Source organism: Amphiprion ocellaris, chromosome 16 (assembly GCF_022539595.1).
Source record: "Amphiprion ocellaris isolate individual 3 ecotype Okinawa chromosome 16, ASM2253959v1, whole genome shotgun sequence".
NCBI lineage: Eukaryota > Metazoa > Chordata > Actinopteri > Pomacentridae > Amphiprion > Amphiprion ocellaris.
The window spans coordinates 15,540,601-15,564,242 of NC_072781.1; the positions used below are offsets into that span (position 1 = coordinate 15,540,601).

At 38.9% G+C, this 23,642-nt stretch overlaps 1 long non-coding RNA gene across 1 annotated transcript; it reads left to right on the forward strand.

The window, feature by feature from the left end:
• The first annotated feature begins 12,458 nt into the window (after nucleotides 1-12,458).
• Nucleotides 12,459-14,654, forward strand: LOC129350795 (uncharacterized). The gene is made up of 2 exons (XR_008604312.1): nucleotides 12,459-12,983; nucleotides 14,010-14,654. It is a non-coding gene; the product is annotated as an uncharacterized LOC129350795 (long non-coding RNA).
• Nucleotides 14,655-23,642: the final 8,988 nt, after the last annotated feature.

A 23,642-nucleotide genomic window follows, 5' to 3' on the forward strand; every position in this document is an offset into this window, starting at 1 on the left:
TCTTTCATTAAATAGTTGTGTTCTGTGTTCCACATTTTCATTGTATCATTGTAATGTTTCATTTACTGTTTTTATTGAGATATATATTGAGCAGAGCTGTAAGTGTATTGGTCCGGCCCTTAACAACCGTCAAAGTTTCTCATGTGGCCCCATGTGAAAATTAATTGCCCACCCCTGCCATAGAAGAAGTCTAGTCAGTGGTGATCTGAGTAGTGTAACTGCACCAAGCTCCTGTAGTCACGTTAATGTTGCATCTTTTTGCAGGTAAGCTGGTTTGTAGCGACACACAAGTTATATAAAACAGTGGTAGTGTTTCTTAAGTACCTTAGAGAGTAATGTGTGATAAGCTAATGCGTGTTTTGAGAGGTTTATGAGTTAAAAACGAGTTAGCCACCACGTTGTGTTTCTGAAATGGCGGACGTGGGTCATGGGTGATCGTAGTAATAAACCAAAAGACAGTGGAGATTGGTACAAGGTAAAAAGTCATAACCTAAGTGTCCAGAAATGCATAAAAGTAATGTACAAGTATGAGTTTATGTGAAAAGACATGTAAAACAAACTTTTGCAGGTTTTTGGTCATAAGCATATGAGCTATGTGTCAAGCTAAGTAAGAGTGTTCTAGTGTGGCCCTATTCCAATGCAAATGTAGTAGTTGAGCTAAGACAGAGGAGTATGTATTGTCACACATGGTACATTAGCTTAAGCTTTAAGTGACTTAAGTGTGGAAATGAGTTACAGGTACAATGGTTATTAATAAGTTACAGTAATGGTAAAAACAAGATCAATACAGTTCATAAAAGTAATTTATAGGTGATTAAGCTGCAGTTAAAACATGGTAAAGGCAGTGGTTAAAAGACAATAAAAGGTTTTCTGAGTTCATAAAGATATCTTTGTAAAATATAAAATTGTAAAACTTGCGCCAGTCATATGTGATTTTGAAATATTGTGTTTACAGTACTAGTATTTGTTCAGCAGTACTTGTAAATGTAATGTAGAAGAAGTCTAGTCAGTATGGTGATCTGAGTAATGTAACTGCACCAAGCTCCTGTAGTCACGTTAATGTTGCGTCTTTTTGCAGTTCCTGCAAAATAAATGTGTTGCACCGAGGAAGAGTTGGCCCATCTTTCTCAGCCGTGTAACATAAGTACAATATCATTTATCAAAACAAGTAATTGTGTTCCAACTCTGAAAAACTGATGGAGATTTTCTGCTTCATGTTTTTTTTTCCAAATGTCCACAATCATTCAAATACTTATAAGAGAGTTGAAATACAAGGACTGTCTATGATGCAGATTTTTATTTCACACTACAAAAAGTGAAGAACTTAAACCAAAAATAAATAAACTGAAAATAAAACAGTCAAAAAAAGAACAGAGTGAAGTGACAGGGACTGAATAAAGTACAAGCAAAAATACCAAACTACAGAAATACTCCATTAACAGGAACATCCTTAACCAAAACCTAACTTAAGTAGCACTAAGTATTAGAAGCAATATGCATATAAAGTTATAAAAGTAATATTGCCAGAAAATGGACTCTGTCAGTGTTTTACTAATATAAATAACGTTTACTGTCGAGTTCATGATGCTGTTTGATTGGGAGACAGTTTTAACGGCTTTATATTGGATGCTGTTACTTTATAAACTGGCAGGTTAATCAGCAATGCATCCTACTCTCTAAAGTCATCATACGTTTGTAGAGGTGGCATCCTGGTCAATTCTAATGATCATCAGAAAGAATATTCTAATTCATTACCTTTAAAGACCGACTGGACAGGGATGGTGTGAAAAATTCTGTTTTCCTCTGAACTGTAGTACAGTGGAAATGTTAAGTTGTAGAAATGGATCCACTCAAGTTAAATTTGTATTTAAATGTGTTATTTGGGTAGATGCATTGAGTTACTTACCAACACAGCTCACAAAGTAGGTAAGAAATATATCAAGTGAACATAAAGTATTAAACACTGAAAGATTCTAATAACCAATGAGACAGACAGAGTCCCACTTTCCTCCGGGAACCACTGAAAGCAGTAAAACAATGTACAAACTGCATTGACTAGTGTTGTAAAGTTACTAAGTGCATTTACTAGTGTGGACATTAAAGTGCCTTTTTTAACTACTTCTCTTATCCATCCACTCCACTACATTTCAGAGGAAAATGGGATTAGGGTTATTTAGGTGACACATCATCCATCCATCCATCAATCCATCCATCCATTTATTAAAGTAATAGTTTGGCACTGCAGATGTGCAGATGTGTCCCAAATAGATCCTGCAGTAATTGTTGTGTTGCACATTTAACTTGGTGTTAGACAGATCTAAATGTAACACGTTACCAGAATAATGCAGTATCTTTTCCACTGAAACGAATTACATATTATTTGAACTGGAAAAGTCCTGCATGTATGATGAATGTTATCCAAAGAGGATAAATACCACAAGTAGCTGCTTTACAGCAGATGAATAGGGAACAATCTTGGGTTGTTTTTTCTCCCTTGCCATCACAAATGAACTCAACAGTGTGAGTCTCTGTCTCCTGACAAATAGTACTCCTGAGCTGAATGTTTTCCTTGTCTGACGTCTCCCTGTTGTGTTTATTTCTCATCACAGTCAGAAACAGCCGTTAGTCATGAGTGCATCCAGAGTCTGCTGCTCAAATTCTCTGCTCAGGAGCTCATTGAGGTCCGACAGCCTACTGTAACTTCTTCAACATCGTCCTCCTCCACTTCTCCCTGCACAGTCATCGTAGCCGTGGACCACACAAAATTATGGGCTATGATCAGGTCTGCGGCTGAAGCACAAAGGACTGGAGTCAAGAGGAAAGCAGAAGACCAAACTCACAGCAAAAGAGCTGCTGGCTTCTCGCCCTCACTTCAGAGCTCTGCTTCTCCTCCACACTCGACCTCCACTACATCTGTAACACCGGCATCATCCTCACATCTGGCAGGGCTTTTGGCATCAGGTATCGGGGCTGAAGGGATAGAGGTGGAGGTAGAGGGATAGAGATAGAGAGGTGGGGAGGCATAAAACACTCAATTTGATACATGCATGATAAGACAGATGATACATGCAAAGTACAACTAACATGGAAACTGATTATAGTTTACTGCTATGGTGTACGGCTCTAGCATTAAATATACTACAGGGGGGCGTGGCTATGGCGCTGAACTGAGCACACGGTTTTTGGTGAGCTCCTGGCGACTCTGGAGTTTATTCCTGTAAATAATCCTATAACCTCATGAACAGCGATACCAGAAGTTGCGGGTGGTTTGTTAATACACTACAATGATATGCCGTTGAGAAAGAACAAGAATAAATCAAACTTTTCTTCAATTGAAGAAGACGGCGGCGGCTCAGATGCTAACAGCCTAGCTAGTTCAACAGACGATGCTAACCCCATGCTTCGAACAGTGGACGTGGATGCGGGAATGACTTCAAACATGGATGTTATTCAGAAACTTGATGTGATGAGAAATGACTTCGCCACGAAGATTGATATGGTGCTGAAAGCTATTCATGATGTTAAGAAGGATGTGCAAGACTTCTCGGAGCGCATGGATGAAGCAGAGATGCGCATTAGCAACGTAGAGGACACAGTTAACTCAGAGAAAGAGAAGTCTGATGCGCTAGCTAAACAAGTGACTCTCCTCTCGAACAAACTAGACGACCTTGAAAATCGCTCTCGACAGTCCAACCTACGACTAGTTAATGTGCCGGAGAAGACGGAAGGAACAAATGCAGTTGCTTTTTTGGAGAGGTGGCTACCCGAAGCATTGGGTCCTGCAACATTCCAGACACCGCTTCTCATCGAAAGAGCGCACAGATTACCCGGTCAGTCTCAGCCCAATCGACCCGTAAGACCGAGAGTCCTCATTGTGAAGTTTTTAAACTTCCAAGATAAACTCCGTGTGATGAGAGCTGCTCGAGCTAAAGGCAAGGTTATGTGTGGCGATCAAGAAGTAATGTTCTTCCCGGATCTATCGACCGAGCTCCAACGACGAAGGAGGCGTTTTGACGGGGTGAAACAGCAGCTGAGAGCGTTGAATGTTCGCTATGGGATGGTTTACCCTGCCAGGCTCCGAGTGTCGTCTGATGGACAAACACGGGAGTTTGACAGTCCTGCGGAGGCCGAGAAATTTATTCACGGCTTACAGAACAAACGGGACACACAGAACAACTGAAGAACTGCTGAATCCTGTTTATTCACCCGCAGCAGGTAGTTTGTTATCCATATATAGATTTACAAACGATTTCATCGTTTGAAACTTGTCTTTGACCTAAACTGGATTATTATTGCTTTGTTTTCTCCAGAAGTGTCTGACTTACATTCAGTTTAGCAACGACATTTACGTTTCATAAATGCCTGTTCATGCGGAATGTTCTCTCTCTATTTTGCTCCTCGCCAGGAGACACTATCAAACGAACGTTTTATTCTCTTTTTCTTCTGAAAGTTATAATACAATGAATGCTTGGTTTGGTTTAACTGCTCCCTTGTTTACATTGGATCAGTACTTGCAATGGTCTGCACCCAGAGTTCAGGGGGAGGGGAGGGGGGGACGAAGTTTTGTTCAGGTTGACAGCTAAGGGGAGTTTTCAATGGCAGATTTTAAGTTTTATGTTTGTTACTCTATACTCCTCACAAAATGTTGCTTTGTGCTGGTACATTTCCAAAACATTACAAAATCCGGTATATTATTAAAGTGGGATGACGTCAAATAACAGTTTTAAATTCACTTCCTGGAATATCAGAGGCATGGTAAAACTGGTGAAGCTTAAGCAGGTTATCACCAGGCTTAAGCAACTCAATTCAATGATAGCTTTTATACAAGAGACACATTTAATCAGAGACGACGTGATAAAGGTACGAAGAAGATGGCCAGGCAAAGTGTTGGCGTCCTGTTTTCCCTCCCGCTCGAGAGGGGTTATGGTGTTGATACACAGTTCGGTGCCTTTCCAAGTCAATAATACTATTTATGATAAAGCTGGTAGATTCTTAGTGGTGCAAGGAACTCTATTAAGTGAAAAAATTAACTTAGTTAATGTTTATGGCCCCAACGATGATAATCCATCATTCTTTGAGAACTTGTTTTTGATGATGGCAAATATCCCTGGTAAAATAATATTAGCGGGCGACTTAAATTGTACTCTGGACCCGAAGCTTGATCGCTCATCAGGAATAGACACTTCACATTCTCAAACAAGAAAGAAAATTCAACAATATATATCAGACCTGAATCTCTGTGACCCATGGAGGACTCAAAACCCCAACAAAAGAGAGTACTCTTGCTACTCAGCATCATTTAAAACTCACTCCCAAATAGATTATTTCTTAATTTCATCCTCTTTACTATCTAATATAAATAATTGTAAATATGATAGTGTTGTTGTGTCGGATCATGCTCCAGTCTCCCTATTTTATAAAGATAATCAATTAAACAAATTCTCTACTAATTGGCGCTTACATCCCAAATGGTTACAAAATTCCGATTTCATAAAATTTATAGGTGAGCACATTGATGTCTATTTCTCTGTTAATACTGATCAAACATCTGCATCCATCAGATGGGAAGCTTTTAAAGCTTACATTAGAGGACAAATGATTAGCTTCACTAGCTCTAAATCTAATAAGTTCAAACAGAAAATGAAGGAATTAGACTCCAAGATTAGAGAATTAGAGAGGGTGGCCATCATAGATGATTCAGCACAAACAAAACAAGAACTACTTACACTTAAAGCAGAGTATGAGGAGCTCTCTTTACTTAAAGCTGAGGATAGCCTAATAAGATTGAAACAGTCTTTTTATGACCAGGGTGAAAAACCAGGTAAATTGCTAGCCTGGCAAATAAAAAAGCTTGAATCTGATAGAGCCATTAACGCAATTAGGAACGAACAAGGAGAATTATCCACAGATCCCACAGAAATTAATAATACGTTTGTTTCATATTATAAAACTCTTTATAACTCTGACTGCCCCCTAGACTTGTCAAATCAAAACAGTTTTCTTGATAAAATAGATATTCCCCATATTTCTGAAGAATGCAAAACTGAATTAGAGAAGGAATTAAGTTTGGAGGATATCTCCCAAGCCATAACAAACATGAAAGGCAGTAAGGCCTCGGGTCCAGATGGGCTTCCGATAGATATTTATAAACTATTCAAAGAGAAATTGGTATCCCCTTTATTTGAGGTTTATTTGGCATCCTTTAAAATGAACTGCCTCCCTGCTTCATTACGTAATGCCATGATCACTCTAATTCTAAAACCAGGTAAAGTACCAACTGAACGTGGTTCTTATAGACCTATATCACTTATGAACACAGATGCAAAGATTATAGCTAAAGTACTAGCTATGAGACTTGAGAAGGTTCTACCAGCCATTATACATGGTGACCAAAATGGATTTGTGCCAAATCGTCAGGGGTTCCACAACGTAAGAAGAGTTCTCAATTTAATTCATGCTTGCGAAGATTCTCCCGATACTGCAATTTTATCCCTCGACGCAGAGAAGGCGTTCGACCGAGTCGAATGGGCCTATCTTCTCGAGGTGCTCAAACGTTTTGGATTTGGAGATTATTTCAGGAGGTGGATTAAAATTTTACTTGCCGATTCTACAGCTATCGTATCTACTAATAAACTTGTCTCTCAGCCTTTTGAGCTATCGCGAGGCACAAGACAAGGATCACCAATTTCTCCTCTACTTTTTGTAATAGCAATGGAACCTTTGGCAATAGGAATTAGAACACACCCTTTAATACATGGTATTAAAACTGGGGACATTGAACACAATACAGCGTTGTATGCTGACAATACTATTGTGTTTTTATCTCATCTTGCAGAATCAATACCATACCTCTTGGAGTTAATTAATCAATTTGGTAACTTCTCGGGTTTCAAAGTAAATAAAGAAAAATCCTCCATCATGTTTCTAAATGGAAACGAGAGGAAGAATCCATTAGTGTCCCATCCATTTGTAAATGCCACAGAGGGATTTAAGTACTTGGGCATCAGAATTACCCCAAAGTTACGTAATCTCAGCTCAGCCAACTATGAGCCCATGCTTGTAGAACTCTCTGAAGAGATCACTAGATGGACCACATTGCCTCTGTCTCTACTAGGAAGAATAAACACTATAAAGATGACTATATTACCAAAATTTCTATTTGTTTTTCAGTCCATTCCACTAGCCCCTCCACCTCCATTTTTCTCTAAGATCAGGAAGCTTCTCTCTAATTTCATCTGGAACAATAGGAAACCACGGCTTAGACTCTCTCTCTTGTATTTACCATATGACAGGGGAGGGCTACAACTACCGAACCTAGAATGGTATTACTGGGCTGCCCAGTTGAGAGCCACAATGTTTTGGTTTTCCAAAGATGCTCTTTTGCCCTGGCTAGAAATTGAAAAATTGTCCTCAAAGGGTTTGGCACTGGACAGCTTTTTATATTCAGCTCCCTTAAAGAAATTAAAAGAAAAAACCACTAATCCTTTTGTAAAGAATACCATTGTTGTCTGGCATGTAGTACAAAAACTTTTGGGCGACTTCTCAGGGTTGTCCAGTTTTTCCCCAATCTGGGGAAATGATTTTTTTTTACCCCGGCAAAAAATGACATGGGCTTTAAAATATGGTTGAACAAGGGTATAGTAAAGCTTCAAGATGTATACAAGGACAACACTCTAATGTCATTTAATGAATTAAAGACAAAGTTTGATGTTCCGCAGAAACACTTCTTTAAATTTTTACAACTAAGAAGCTTTATTCTATCACAGTTAAAGAACTCAGTGCAGCAACCTCCATTATCCACATTAGAGTTACATGTTACAAAAGATTGTTTTGGGAAAAAACTGGTTTCACAGTTTTATAACTTGTTGGTTTACAACCAAAAGGATAACTCTGACAGTAAGAGACATGAGTGGACACAAGATTTAGGAGTAGACATCTCAACTAATGAGTGGAGTAAAATATGTTTAAAAACACATACTCAAACCATCAACACCAGGTTAAGATTAGTACAATTTAACTGGGTAATGCGAGCCTATATCTCCCTTGTACAATTAAATAAATTTGATCCCAATATACCTGACTTGTGTTATAAATGTAACGACCATCAAGGGTCATTATATCACTGTATGTGGAAATGTGATAAGATTCAAAAATTCTGGAGCTCTGTGTTAAAATATATTTCTCAGATCACATCTTGTCCGATACCCTCATGTCCTAAGTTATGTATATTAGGCATTTATCCTGACAACTGCTCATTGTCTGCTAAGGAGAGAATAATGGTTGACCTTTGCATACTACAGGCCAAACGGTCAATAGCTTTATGTTGGAAGAATGTTGCTTGCCCCTCTTTTGACTTCTGGTTAACTAACTTAACCTCAAGTTTGGCCCTTGAGAAACTGACATATATGGTTAAAAAGAGAGCTTCGGAATTCTATATCATTTGGAGGATGTTTCTAGAATTAATAAAGATTGGTGACATTGGAGGGGTGGTGAATGACTGAGCTAACTAGCCAGTTGATTTCATTGACTATGGAGATGTACTTGCACAAGTTTATTTTTATTTTACTTTATATCTATGTTTTATATTATTATGTAATGTATTAGATGTCTCCATCTGTTACACTTAGCAAAATAAGTTGGTGATCCATTACTGAGGTTCATTTATTTATTTTCATCTTATTCCATTTATTTAAATATCCCCTCTTTTTTTTTTTCTTGTTTTGTTTTTTTGGGATTTTTTTTTGTACCATTATATTATTATTACTTTATCTCTGCCATGTTCAGTGTTGATGTTTTTGTATAAAAGAAAAACAATAAATATATGTTTAAAAAATATATATATATACTACATATATAGCTGGTGGTAAATTCAAAAATATGTAGATGAGCAAATCAAGTATCTGAAGCATCCAGCTCTGGGACCAGGGATACTCGGAGAAAGGACACAGGGAGAAACAGAGCGAGTGTAATGCAATAATGGTATATATAGTAAATACATAGGTAGTTAGAGAAGGGCTCAGTGCATCCAGAGAGGTTCCCCAGCAGCCTAGGCCTATAGCAGCAGAACTAGGGGAAAACTAAAGGGACGTCGAGAGGGGAAGTCAGTTGGGCAAATGAAGACTCCAGCTCACCCCCTCAGGTTCCCCCACTCAGCCCTAACTATAAGCTTTGTCGAAAAGGAAGGTTTTAAGCCTGGTCTTAAAAATAGAGAGGGTGTCTACCTCCCGAACCCAAACTGGGAGCTGGTTCCACAGGAGAGGCGCCTGATAACTGAAGGTTCTGCCTCCCATTCTAAAACATCTGGATCTAGAGTGGGCTTTTTAAGTAAAGGTTTGATTCCAGCAACCTTAAAAGCCTGTGGTACATAACCTGTTACTAGAGAGAGATTAATCAGATCTAACATTGAGGAATTAATTAAAGGTAAAGCCTCCTTGAACAGTCTAGTTGAGATAGGATCTAAAAGACATGTTGATGGTTTTGATGTAGAAACTATTGAAATGAGTTCAGAGAGATGTATGGGGGTGAAAAATTCTAAATATCCATCTGGTCTTACAGCCAATTCTAAAGTATCTGTACTCAATGATACATCTGTGTCATTTGCAGGAAGGGCCAGAGTAATTTTTTCTCTAATCGTAATAATTTTATTTGTAAAGAAGCTCATGAAGTCGTTACTGCTCAAAGCTAAAGGAATACAAGGTTCAACAGAGCTCTGACTCTTTGTCAGCCTGGCTACAGTGTTGAAGAGAAACCTGGGGTTGTTCTTGTTTTCCTCTATTAAAGATGAATGATATGTTGTCCTGGCATTACGAGGAGCTTTTTTTATATATATATATAAATTACTAGACTATTTTTCCAAGCTACATAAACTTCCTCTAAATTAGTGGAGTACCACTTCCTTTCCAGCTTTCGGGACGCCTGCTTTAAAGTCCGCAGCTGGGAGTTATACCAAGGAACAGGTCCTCTCTGAGATAGAACTTTCTTTTTTACAGGTGCAACACTATCAAGTGTTGTACGCAGTGAGGCTGCAGCATTATTAACAATATAATCCACTTCTGTGGGGGTAAAATTATAATATTTCCCTTCCATTATATCAGTAAGTGGTGCTGGACTAAATAGAGAGGGTATTATTTCCTTAAATTTAGTCACTGAATTGTCAGACATCTACTGTCATGATATTTATTCTTAACTCCGATACAATCTATTGTTGTAAATTGAAATGTTATCATAAAATGGTCAGAAAGAAGAGGGTTCTGGGGAAATACTGTTAACTGGTCGATTTCTATGCCATAAGTCAGAACGAGATCAAGGGTGGGATTAAAACTATGAGTTGGTTTATTTACATGTTGAGAAAACCCAATTGAGTCTAATATTGAATTAAAAGCAGTCGTAAGGCTGTCACTGTCCACGTCAACACGAATGTTAAAGTCACCCACAATAATCACTTTATCTGAGCTGAGCACTAAATCAGATAAAAAGTCTGAGAATTGAGATAAAAACTCAGAGTAAGGAGCAAGAGGACGATATACAACAACAAATAAAACTGGTTTCTGAGCTTTCAAATCTGGATGAGAGAGACTGAGAGTAAGATTTTCAAATGAACTGTAACTAGGTTTAGGTCTCTGGTTCATTTTTAAGCTAGAGAGGTAAATTGCCGCCACTCCTCCTCCTCAGCCTGTGATTCGAGGAACATGACAGTCAGTATGATTAGTTTTAGTTTTCAATCAACTGATGCAGAAATTTTAGTTTAAATTACACACAATATTCACCCGGTGGAATGACCAAAATTATTAGATGAATCCCTCTCATCAAAATATCATCTAAATGTAAGCTTTAATTTTAGACAAAAACTAACAGGATAAAAACATCCCTCAGAAATAGCTTCAGTTGTGAATGAATTGTGCACCAATAATGAATAACCCTGCAGAATGTTTGCAGCCACTTTTATAAAATGTCCACCCTGCTCATAACCATCAAGTAGCACATGTGTATTTACCATAGCAACCTATTAAAGTCCATGGGATTGTTTAGAATCCAAGATGAAACAGAGCAGAGAGTAACAGGTGGAAACCATCAGTACTTTAAAATAATCTGATTTTTGTTGCCCTGGAACTGATTTCAGCTCAGTCCACACAGGTCAGAAGCTGCTGCACCTGTTCAACCTCTGGACTTCAGTGAAAACAACATATTGAGGAGGAGACATGTAGTCGTGGGTGATGTGTCTCTGATTAGGATGTATTTTATTTCATATTTCCTATTTGTGATTTGAGTTGCTTTATTATTTTCATTTTCTTATGTCATTATCCAGTGTGTTTTTGAAGAAGTCACAGTTGTGTATGAGAAACCAGTGGTTTGAAAACAGATTTTTTTCTTAGACTAACATGAATTTCTAATCATAGAATAAGGTTCTTTAAAACCTAAAATTACAGGAAGGGTCTATAATGTCAAACTTCTAAACAAACAGATACCTGTCTTTTGATTTTTTATTTAAGGCTCTCTTATTGCTGTTTGATCAGATCAACATTTGGTAGCATTATGGAGGAAAAAACGTGCCGCGAAGTTGAAAAAAAAAACTCCATTTGGGATGAGGGTACAGAGGAGGGAGAGAACATGAACAGCAGATCTAAACGTGTAGCGCCACATCTAGAGATACCTGCAGAGAGGACCAGACACAAAGTTAGTGACATACAATGGTAGCATCCACTGTTCCCTCAAAGCTGCGCGAGTGCGCAATTGCGCACTGCTGACACGGTCTCCGCGCACAGAAAATCTGCGCTGCGCACAAAAAAAAAAAAAAAATCCAACCTAAATTGTAAATAAAATAAACACGTAACAATTCATTCTGTGCTATTTTTCAGTGTGAGTCAGTGAGTGACCGGTGACTGGCTGCTGCAGCCAATGATGCGATTCACATACATATTTACCATAGACTGTATATAATGGTATTTACGCAGCTAATCAACGTCAGGCGTCCTTATGTGCAGCCACCTTTGTTCTCATAGATGTGAATGAGTAGATAGGACACGCCTTTTTGAGCTGCGTGCTACGGTGAGGCTAAGCTAGTGGGGGCAAGGTTTCAGTGCATTCCGTTGATGTAGACAGCGTGAAAACGGAAACAAGTATGCCGTCTCACTGTGCTGCATACAATTACACACTGCGTCGTACGATTGAGACAAGGAAACTTGGAATGACTTTTCATAGGTAAGAATAGTTTTTGGCTCTTTTTTTCATTATGAAAGCTTGTTGAGAGCTTCCAGTCTATGAGAGCTAACTGGTTAGCCACTAGCAAAACGCTAAGGCGAGCTAGCAGCTTGACAACCAAATACCAGACGATTAATAGTAGCTGTAGTATAGTAAGCAGTAGTAGTAATACTAAAAGTACAAGCAGCAGCAGTAGTATAAACAGCTGTTAGAGTCGTAGAAGTAGTATCAGCATTTGTAATAGTATTACAAGTTGTAGTAGCAGTGCCAGTATCAGCAGCAGTATTTACTGTACTACCACTACTACTAGTAGTAGTCACATTCCTATTACTACCACCAATACTACCAATAGTAGTTATAAAGCCTAACTCATGTATATCCAGATTACCATCTATGTTCTTCCTCCAAACCCATTTTATTATTGGGATTACAGGCAGTTCTTTAGGACTGCTCTCAAATAATTGAAATGTTACTAAACAAGGTTATACTTATCAAATTAAATAGCTCTGGTCTCCAGTATATTGGCGAATTCGGTTATTTGTACTTAATTTATTAGCATGATTTCTTTTTAATATGTTGTGTACAGACTTACTTACTTCTCTGTCTACTTTTCTTACTCCATGTAGGTTTCCCAGAGACTATGGGTTGAGGAGGAATTGGAAGTTTGTCGGGTTAGACCTGGTGTCATTCCATCAGTGTTAAACTTCCCGGCTCATCTTGGAAGAGTACGTGCCAGAAAGACCACGACCAAGCAGCCTTGAGATCTTAGGCAGCGTCTCCCTGAGGTGGGTGTCGATGGTGTTCACAGTCAGATCTGTGGTAATCCCGTTAAAAAACAAAACAGAAAAAAAAAATCTAGATTATAAATCAACATGTAACCAAAGCACTCTGTGTATAACGCCATAGTATAGGATGTAGTTCAGAAAATGTCAAAGTATAGTATGCTTTACTCAAGAATAACAGTATGGCCTGTAGTTCATAGTACAGCATGTTGGCAAAAAAAACAAAACAAAAAACATAGAATATTATGTGGTTCAAAAAGCGCAAAATGATAGGATGTTGCCTAAAATTGTCATGTATGATATGTGGTTCAAAAAATGTCATAGTGCAGTATATTGTCAAAATAGTATGTAATTCAAGAAAACATCAGAGTATGTCGTCTAAAAAATGCCATAGAATAATATTTCATTGCACAAGTAAAAGTATAGTAATTTTTAAAACTGTTAAAATTCTTATATGTTGCTAAAAAACTGAAACAAAATAATGTCATAGTAATATGTCAATTAAAAAAGCCTATAGTATAGCGTGTCACCCAACAAACGACGTACTATAGCGTCACTCTAAAATGTCATAGTGTAGCATGTCATTCTAAAAACGTTATAGTATAGCATGTCGTCCAACAAACGTCATAGTATAGCATGTTGCTCTAAAAATGTCATAGTGTAGCCTTTAGTCCACAAAACGTTGTTTTGTCCCGGCTGTCTGAAGTAGGTGAGGAGCAACACCAAAACAGTTCTAATGCTGGTTTCCAGAGGGTTAGACGAGTATTTATTTGAAAGAGTAAGTTTACAACAACACAACATGTGAGGGGGTTAAAAGCAAATGGATGTTAGTAAAATAAAAATAAACAGAACTAAAAGTGAACTTCATGTTGATATTGATGGGCATTCCATCCAGGAACAAAGTAAAAGATAATCAATACAAAAAAAACCTCTTCCTGTTCACCTCTTAAAACCAAAAACACACCGCAGTAGCACCCTAAACTAAAGCTACCAATGGGTTTCCTGTTTTCCTTTCTGAACAATTCAAAGGTCCCTCTCTATCTCCCCACACATCCACCAACCACTGGAACACATCTCCAAAGTTCTGCTGGGCCAGCTCAGCTTCCCCTCAGAAGAAGTGCAACCACCTGCCAGATGAAGGAGCCTTTTGAGAGGCAGCTGGCATCGTGATTGGACTGTACTTTGGTCTGTTTCAGTCCAGCTTCAGCTCCAGAGACGGCAGGCGGGACGAGTCAACGGAGGCCGGGTGGACGAAGGCATGCAGCTGAGTACAATCCAGAAAACAACAGAGGAGGAGTGCAGCGGCCCAGGGCCAGACCAAACAGAGTAGCACATTATGTCTCTTAGAAAACATCATAGTATAGCCTTTGGTATGAAAAAACACCATCATATACATCGTATATTGTACAAATAACAAGTCAAAGCAAAGAGACATACATTGTAGAATTGTAGTAATTGTGGGCTGACTGATTTACTGATTATCAGTATTTTATTTTTTACTGATTTATGGTAATAAATACATTTAAAAATGGTGCTACTTTGGCTCTGAACCTTTATCTACCTGTGGTCGCGCTGTCTTCTGGAGTGATTTGATTAGTTATACGTCAAGAATAAAACTCCTTTAACTTAACATCTGTAAACAAAACAAAAACGTATCAATAAAGTTTTCTGTTAAAGTTTGTGTTCTTGTAAGTTTAACTCCAAGATTTTAAATACTTTCATTTACTCCAAATGAATATCTACTCCAAATGTCTCACAGGCATGGCAATTTTCCGCCGTTCCGCGGAAATCCGCCGTTTTAATTTTCATATTGATCATTTCTGTGAATCGTCCAAATCCGTTGAGAAAATTTTAGGGGGGGTGAGGTATGTTTTTGTTACTCTTGCTCCCGGTTTTTGAGAAGCGCTCGGCGTTTCTCCCGCAGCGTAACAGACGAAGAGAACCAGTCTAGCTCCTGCTGCATTGTAAAAGGCCTTGCGATTGGTCGAAATCGGTTAGCTGCCAACGATTGGACCAATCAAATTGCTCGATGCATTCTTTTGTTACAATTCATGGCGGCATGTTCGTGTTGGAATTATGAGCTATTGGGATCGTTTTCGGTGGAATCATGAGGTTTTATCGAAAGATCAAGAGTCATCGGTGCTAGAAATAGATAAAAGTGTCAAAAACAAGTTCCGATGGAATTGGCTTGAGAGAAAAGTGACGGTAAAGGTGAAGAATGGTTCAAAGTATGACGAAAAACTGACACAGCTGACTCCATAGAGGAAACTATGACATTAGAAGTGACTGTGACCAGTGTAGAACTCCAGTGTAAATAGTGTTAAAAGACCTATAGAGCTGTAAAAATTGTAGGACTAAATGCAGTAAGACAACATTGAAGAAAAAGTAAGTTAAATTTTCATTAAATTAACTTATTCATTACAATATAGTCTTCTGTAATTCTATGCATGTTTTTCATTCTAAATCACCTCTATTTTACTGAAAACCTCTCAGCTGCGCCCCCCCCCCCGAAGATTGTATACCAAACATTTTCAGCTGAAATCAAAATTTGCTGTTGCCATGCCTGGTCTCACTAATAATCATTATCAGCCTTAAAAACCCACAAAACACCCCTCTATACTTGACCACACTTAGTACACTCCGGTTCCCCCTTCTATAAATCTGCTTGGAATCTTCCACTTCCTGTTTGTCAAAGTGGCCTTCTACCTGGACAGGTTTTGTTGGAGCTCATGCAGCAAACATTTTGGGTAACTGCACTTTAATATGGATGGATGACACTGAATTAGAGTGTGTTTTAATGAGACTGAGTTCAGATGTGTAGCTCTGTCATTAAATAGGAAATTATTTCTCTGAATTCACAGAGAAAAGTCTGAAATGTTTGCTTGGTTAGCGTCCCACATGTTCTTTGGCTCAGCTAAAGCTAACACTCTCCAACTTCTGGATCTCTTGAGTTGCTTGTTGTTAAAATATCTTGCTAGAGGTGCTGAAGCTCAGAAAGTCTGAAATGTTTGTTCAAAATAAGCTCATTCTCAAGTCTTATCTAAACTGTCCTCTTTTGTTTGAACTTTCCCTAAACTTAGGAGTTAATGACAGAGCAGCACATTCAGACTCAGTCTCATTTATGTAGCGATTAAACTTCAGTGTCATTCATTGATGTTAAAATGCAGTTTCTCAAATGTTTGTTGCGCATGCTCCCGACCAAACCAGTCCAGGTGGAAGACAATGTGAAGAGAAAGCTCGAGAGGATGAATATCACACATTTACATTGGAAATAAATGTCCTTTAATTAGACATTGTCATGCAAAAGTTGGATTTCCCTTTAATGACGTTCAAATCTTTGAGGGTTTTGTTGATGTTGGTTTCTAAATGTTTTTTGTCACTTGGCCCCAAAGATTAAAACCTTTTACAGCTCACAAGCTGCAACAATTCACACATTATCAACTATCTTTCTGACTAAACTAAGATAAAAAGTGAAAAACTGCCTGATTCCTGCATCATTAATGTAAATCTATTTGGTTTTTATGACAGTAAACTGAATATATTTGGGTTTGACATTTTATATACCAAAACAAGAAATGAATTACTGGAGAAAACAATCAACAGATTAATGGACAGAGAAAATGTGTTTTCCAACATATATGGCTGAATTACTCCAACATTACAAGATGCATACAGTTTTAATTCAATTTTATTTATATAATGCCAATTACAGGTCAAATTGTCTCAAGACGCTTTAAGAAATTTAAACCTCTTGACTAATCCAATTTATTACTTGGTTTTTAAGAGACTAATCAACAACTAAAATAACTTTCTCCACTAAAACTAATAAACATGAGGTCAAATAGAAGGAACAGTTTTAAATACTGCCATCCCATGATGACAAGAATAAAGTTTGTCAAGAGAAACTAAATCTGCTGTTGGATTCCATTAAAGTCCTAATAAATGATAAAAAAGTGTGATACTAAAGGTTTGTGGTGCTAAAAATGTCAAAGTAAAGATATCAAGTTGAACATCTGGATGGAGGTTGATAAAAGTTGACCTTCTTTCATTTCTCTGGAGCCGACTCCATGGATATTATGGATGGTGGTTAAAGACCTGCTCTTCTAGTTGTATTCCTTCTCGTGGCTGTAAAAAGTCAGTCCATCCTGGCCAACTTCAACACCTCTTCATGACAGCTTGTTCTGCCTCCGACCTGGTGGAAACTCCAGAAACTCGGGAAAACCCGTGGAGACTCGGAAGAACTCGTGGAGACTCGAAGAACTCGTCGGGCGGGGGAAGGTGTGGTGGGCGGTGGGGGGAGGTGGGGGAGTAGAGGGGGGAGGCTGCCACCCACCTCCCCACCTACTCTCCGCCCTGACTCCACCCAGACTCCGCCTTGGCTCCGCCCATGTGGTCACTTCACCAACTACGATGTCAAAGGGACGACGAATTTATTTCTTCTTGTCTGATCTGTAGCTCAGTGAGTTAAGGATTTGCCTGTGGAGCTGCAGGTCGCTGGTTCAAGACCAGACCCTTCTTAAATTTTTATCAAAATCCTGACAAAGACAAAGAAAGAAAATTGCCGGTGGTGGGTCTTGAACCTGCGACCTTCCACTTGGTAGTCTGTCTTCTTACCCCCTGAGCTACTCGCTCAGATACTAACTTGTCTTTTTTTTGTGCATTTATCATCTATTTTTTGTCATTTTCGAGTTTTTTTTTTAACTTGGTTCTCGTCTCGACCATTTTTCTCAGGAGGTGGGACTTCAGCCTTTGTGCTGGAGGGTGGAACCCTCAGTTCCAAGACTTTCCAAAGCCTCCACACCTCCCGAGTCCTCAGGACCTGAGCTTTCGCACAGTCTGAGGGCTGAAATTTTCTAAGTCCCACAGTAGTTCTCTGTTAGATTGAACTTTCAGACAGTCCAAGGACTGATATCTTCTAAGATCCTGAGTAGTTCTCTGTTAGTTTGAACCTTCAGACAGTCTGAGGGCTGAAATCTTAAAAGCTATTGAGTAGTTCTCTGTTAGTTTGAACCTTTAGACAGTCTGAGGGCTGACGTTTTAAAAGTTTCTCAGTACTTCTCTGTTAGTTTGAACCTTTAGACAGTCTGAGGACTGAAATTTTAAAGGTTTCTCAGTACTTCTATGTTAGTTTGAACCTTTAGACAGTCTGAGGACTGAAATTTTAAAGGTTTCTCAGTACTTCTCTGTTAGTTTGAACCTTTAGACAGTCTGAGGACTGAAGTATTAAAAGTTTCTCAGTACTTCTCTGTTAGTTTGAACTTTCTGGTTAACAGAAGCCTTAAACCTTGTGACCATGAGTCTTGATTTCACATTTAGACCATCCATCTGAGTTCGTCTCAGACCTTCATCTGTGGGTTTTTTAGAAATCCTCAACAAACTTTGATTCTCTTCACTGAACAGTAAAGTTTGTGGAGATCAGAAGGTAACATTAGTTTGATAAATGCCTTCAACTACTAGTAGACTTTATCTGGAAAGCAGTTTTCTGAAATGAGTTCTTAGTAAATCTGTCCACAATCAAACCAAGAACATAGAAAAAGGAAATGTTTGAAGAAACAACTTGATGTTTTCGTTTCAGACTAGAAAATGCTTTCAGACCTTTATCTGTTTTTGCTCTTTTTGATCGTTTTATTGTCTCTTCTGTTTAATTTGATGTTCTAAAGTTTAACTGGTGTCTTTTCAAATGTTTTGTCTTTAGTTTGATTCTTCTTAAATGTTTAGTTTTGCTCTTTTCTCACCTTTTATTCTTTTCTAATATCTGATTTGATTTCCAAATGTTTTGTCTTTTTAATGTTTAATTGTTTTTTCAAATGTTTTTTCGGCTTGTTTGAGTTTTTTCCTTTCCCAATATTTAATGTTTCGATTAAATCTTTAAGGTTTTTCTTTTTAAATGTTTTGCCACCTTTTAATGTTTAATTTTCTTTCTGTATTTTCAGTTTAATTCCTATTTGAAGTTTTATTGTCTTTAAGATGTAATTTTCTAATTAAACATTTAATTTTTTAATTAAATGTTTTGTCTTTTTAAAGGTTTAATAATCTAATTAATTGTTTTGCATTTTTTAAAATGTTTAATATTCTTCTTGTTTAATTGTAATTTTTAAATGTTTAATTATGGAAAATATTTTATCTGTAATTTTTAATATTTGTATTTTAAAAATGTTTAATTTCATAATGGCATGTATCTTGTTGAATTATCTAATTCAATATTTTGTCTGTTTAATATAATTTAATTGTATTTAATGTTTAACTCTATTAAACAGACAAAATATTGAATTAGATAATTCAACAAGATACATGTCATTATGAAATTAAACAAAATTTTTAAAATACAAATATTAAAAATTAGACAAAATATTTTCCATAATTAAACATTTAAAAAATACAGTTAAACAAGAAGAATATTAAACATTTTAAAGAATGCAAAACATTTAATTAGATTATTAAACCTTTAAAAAGACAAAACATTTAATTAAAAAATTAAATGTTAAATTAGAAAATTGCATCTTAAATTTCTTAAATCTTTTTAATAATAAAACTTTTTAAAAGTTTTATTGTATTATTTTTTTTCCCTTTGATATAATTGCTTTTTGTTATGTAGTTTATTTCTTTAATCTTCTTTTTCTGTCCAGATTTTAACCCCAACCTTAAAAATGAAATAAACCCTTAAATCACAATGAAAATACTTTTGTTGTCATAATCATGAGTTAGTCAATTATTCGGTTTGTCAATTCAACTTTATTTGTTTAGCACCTTTTACACAGATGACAAAACTAAACAAGCAAAGAGAAAAAAAATTATGCTAAAACTATGATTAAAACTCAAAAACATTTATAAAAAAAAATTTTTTTTTAACATGGTAATAAAATATGTTGTGTCCAGGGGATGGAGGGAGTTTATTAAAGTCTTCTTGGGCCCACATGGGAAATCATTTAAAATATAAACTTGATATTCAGTCTAAGGAAACTGCAGAGCGACAGAAGAACCAACAATATCTCCTGTTTTCTCCTTTAATGAGTTGACTCTTCTTGTGCTTTCAGACCAAAGAACTACAGATTCTTCACAACCTGCTCAAACTCTTGGTACAGGACCTCACCACACGGGTCAAGAAGGTTTCCGTCTCATTTCTACTCTGAAGCTCACCTTCTCCTGCTCAAACTGCTGACAAATGTTTCTGCTGCTCTAAAGTCTGGTCTCCAGAACTTCCTAAAAACTCTCAGTCTCTTCTGCTGCAGGTTGCTTTATAGAATTGTTCCAGAAAACCTCACTAGACCACATGGAGGGACCGCAAGGTAGTCGTCCAAATGAAACCATACAAAAACCAAACTAGTACAACCCAAACGCTAAAGTCTCCTGCAGCCTACCAGAGAACCTCTGAGAACAGAGAATCAGGACAGGAACTCTTACCTTCTGGACAACCAACGCTGGTTCACAAACAGGAATACTGAATGTGTCTGACCAAAAACCTCTAAAGACTCACTACAGCCAAGATAAAGACACAACTCAGCTGCACCAAATCCACTAATCACTGCACACATTAGCACCATGTGCTAACTGTGGCTAAAGAACCACATTTATCAAGACAACTATCCAGTACAAAGCCCTAAAACACACCAAGAAACACATTAAAGACGATTTTACTGCTGGAAGCTGCAAGCCAACGCCTAAAGAACAAACTAAAGCAATGGGAGCCAAACCCAGCTCAGTGGTGAACAGAAGCAGAGGAAATGTTTGTCTGCAGCTAAATAAAGCAGGAAGACACTGAGCTGCTCAGGTGTTCCTGATAACACCAAGCAGCCACCTGGACAGCCAATAGGAACACAGCTTACTGGAAGTCCAGAGGGCTGGGTTAGTGAAGGAAATTTAGTTTAAAGTTGAAGCAGAAAGTTAACAAAGAAAGTTGAAAACCACCTTCTGATACCTGAAATCTCTGAGTTTTCACACAAAGAACACCTGAACATATCAAACTGGCTTCATAGTAGAACCATCATTGTAAAAACGTCATAGTATGGTGTGTTGCTCAAAAAACATTAGGACCCGGCTGTCAGGGGACAAACATGTAAGAAACATGAGAACAGAGAGAACCCAACCAGTAGGTCACAGTTTATCATCCCCCAGTCATCTCCTGAAGTCCATATGGTGAGAGACATCAGTATCTGGTTGTTAATTTACCAGAGGATGCTTATAATCATGCTGATGTGGTCTGTACTCTACAGTATTTTAGTGACTCAATAAATGCCTAAGTTGTTTTTTTAAAATGCTTTTTAGTTTTTAATAAACATTTAATAGCCTATATGTAATCAATAAATGGTTGCCTTTATAAATAATAAATAATTTGTGTGTTTGCTCAGACTCATGAAAAAGTAGAGGGAACATTGGTAGCATCTAGCTTCTAACTGTATGGAGAGGAGATGAGGAGAGGGGAGGTGCTCAGTGCATCGTGGGAAGTCCCCCAGCAGCTTGGGTTGGTGTATTTACAGTTGGAGAGAAAAAACAACAGAGTCTAACAATGAAGTAAATGTAGTGTTGAGGCTGTCATTCACAGCATCTATGTCTCTAAGACATCCACTGAAATGACTATCTGTAAACACATTTCATTTGAAGAGTTTACCTTTGGAGTAATCTGGAGCTTCTCTTCTTCTTGTTCTTCTTGTTCTTTGTCTTCTTCTTCTTCTCTGTTTGATGCTGTTGGTCATCTTCCTGTTCTCGGACACATTTCTTCTGTTGTCGATCGTCCTGAGGCTGATCGAACCGTTTCTTTGTCTTCTTAGATTTTGAAGTAACAATTTTGGAAGAAAAGTATCACAGACGTGTGTCAGATTCACATTCAGTAGTAGTATGTAACAATACACTGTCACCAGGTTCATTGTGTTTATATTGGTACCAACCTGCTGGTCGTCTGGTTCTTCCTCTTCATTTTCTCTCTGTGACTGTGTGGGGTTTTCTCTTTGTACTCCGACTTCCTCCTGCAATCCAAACACATTGATTTTTCCATTGATTCTGACAGAACTACATTTTCTCAGTCAGCGATATGCAGTATACTAAATATACTGGGTAAACATGTAGTATCTGTGGGGTGATTCTTTCTAAAGCACATGTAAATTACCAGTGCATTTTGCTCCTTATGAAGTTGTCCTGTCGTCTCATTGCAGGCTGGTTGGCGTCTCTAGGGTCGTCTCTGGTGGGCTCGGTTCCTCGTCTTCACCTGTCTGCTGGAGCTGGGTCTCATCTTTGGGGTCTTCTTCTCGTCCTTCTTTCAGTTTTGCGTCCCGGGGCCATCAGAAGTTGGGGCTGAAAAAAACAACAACAGGAAAACGTGTGAGAATCTTGCAGAAAATGTATCACCTCCTGTTTGGAGATTTAAAAACTTCTTATATGATAAATATAAAATCTAAACCTAAAACTTACCTTGTCACGGGCCACCACTGTGCGGCTGAAGTCTTCCTCTCCCGCTCCCAGTGTGATTCCCCTGAACTCTGGTCCTTGTCACTGTGGAACTCCACTGTGGGTCCAGGATGGGATGCAGACACACACGTTACTCCTCCATGACATGCTGTCTGCATCCTTCTCACCTTTAGCCAGAGCGGAGCTTCACTGTGAGGGCGTTTATCCCCCCCAGATCCACCCACACCTCTGAAAGGCACCCTGACCCGAGTCCCACTGGCAAGGACAGAGTTCAGTTGGAAACACACAAAATCCATCCATCCATCCGTGCATCCATCCATCCATCCATCCTCTACACTCCGCTTGATTGGCTGGAGTCGGCTGGAGCCTCTCCCAGCCGACTCATGGCGAAGGCAGAGTTACCATGTACAGCTCGCCAGTCCATCGCTGGGCCAAAAAAATATACAATTTAATTTATTCAAATGAACAACTTTGGAGGGGGGAAAGGAGGAGCAACATGAGGAGGAGCGAGAAGATGAGGAGAGATGGGGGTTGGGTTGTGGGCAACGTTGGAGGGGGGAAAGGAGGGGGACTAGCGTGGATGAGGAGGAGTAGGGAGAGGAGGAGGAGAGGGAGAGGAGGAGGAGAGGGAGAAGGAGGAGGAGCGTGGAGGAGGAGAGGCAGTAGGGAGAGGTGGAGGAGGGGGAGGAGCGTGTGGGAGGGAGGAGGTAGGGGGAGGGAGGGGGGAGAGTGTACAGAGAGGGAGAGGAGCAAAGAAGGGGAGAGGGAGTAGGGAGAGGTGGGGGGGGAGGGGGAGGAGCGTGTAGGAGGGAGGAAGTAGGGAGCATGTAGGGAGAGGAGGGGGGGAGAGCGGAGAAGGGGGGGAGAGAGGAGGAGGGGAGGGAGGGGGACTAGCGTTGATGAGGAGAAGGAGTAGGGAGAGGAGGAGGAGAGGGAGAGGAGGAGGAGAGGAGGAGCGTGGAGGAGGAGAGGCAGTAGGGAGAGGTGGAGGAGGGGGGGGGGGGAGGGGGGAGGACCGTGTAGGAGGGAGGAAGTAGGGGGAGGAGGGGGAAAGGGGGGAGGGAGGGGGAGGAGTGTGTACAGGGAGGGGAGAGGAGCATAGAGGGGGAGAGGGAGTAGTGAGAGGGGGGAGGGGGGAGGGGGGTGGAGCGTGTAGGAGGGAGGAAGAAAGAGGGAGGAAGTAGGGAGCGTGTAGGGGGAGAGAGAGGAGGAGGGGAGGGAGGGGGACTAGCGTGGATGAGGAGAAGGAGTAGGGAGAGGAGG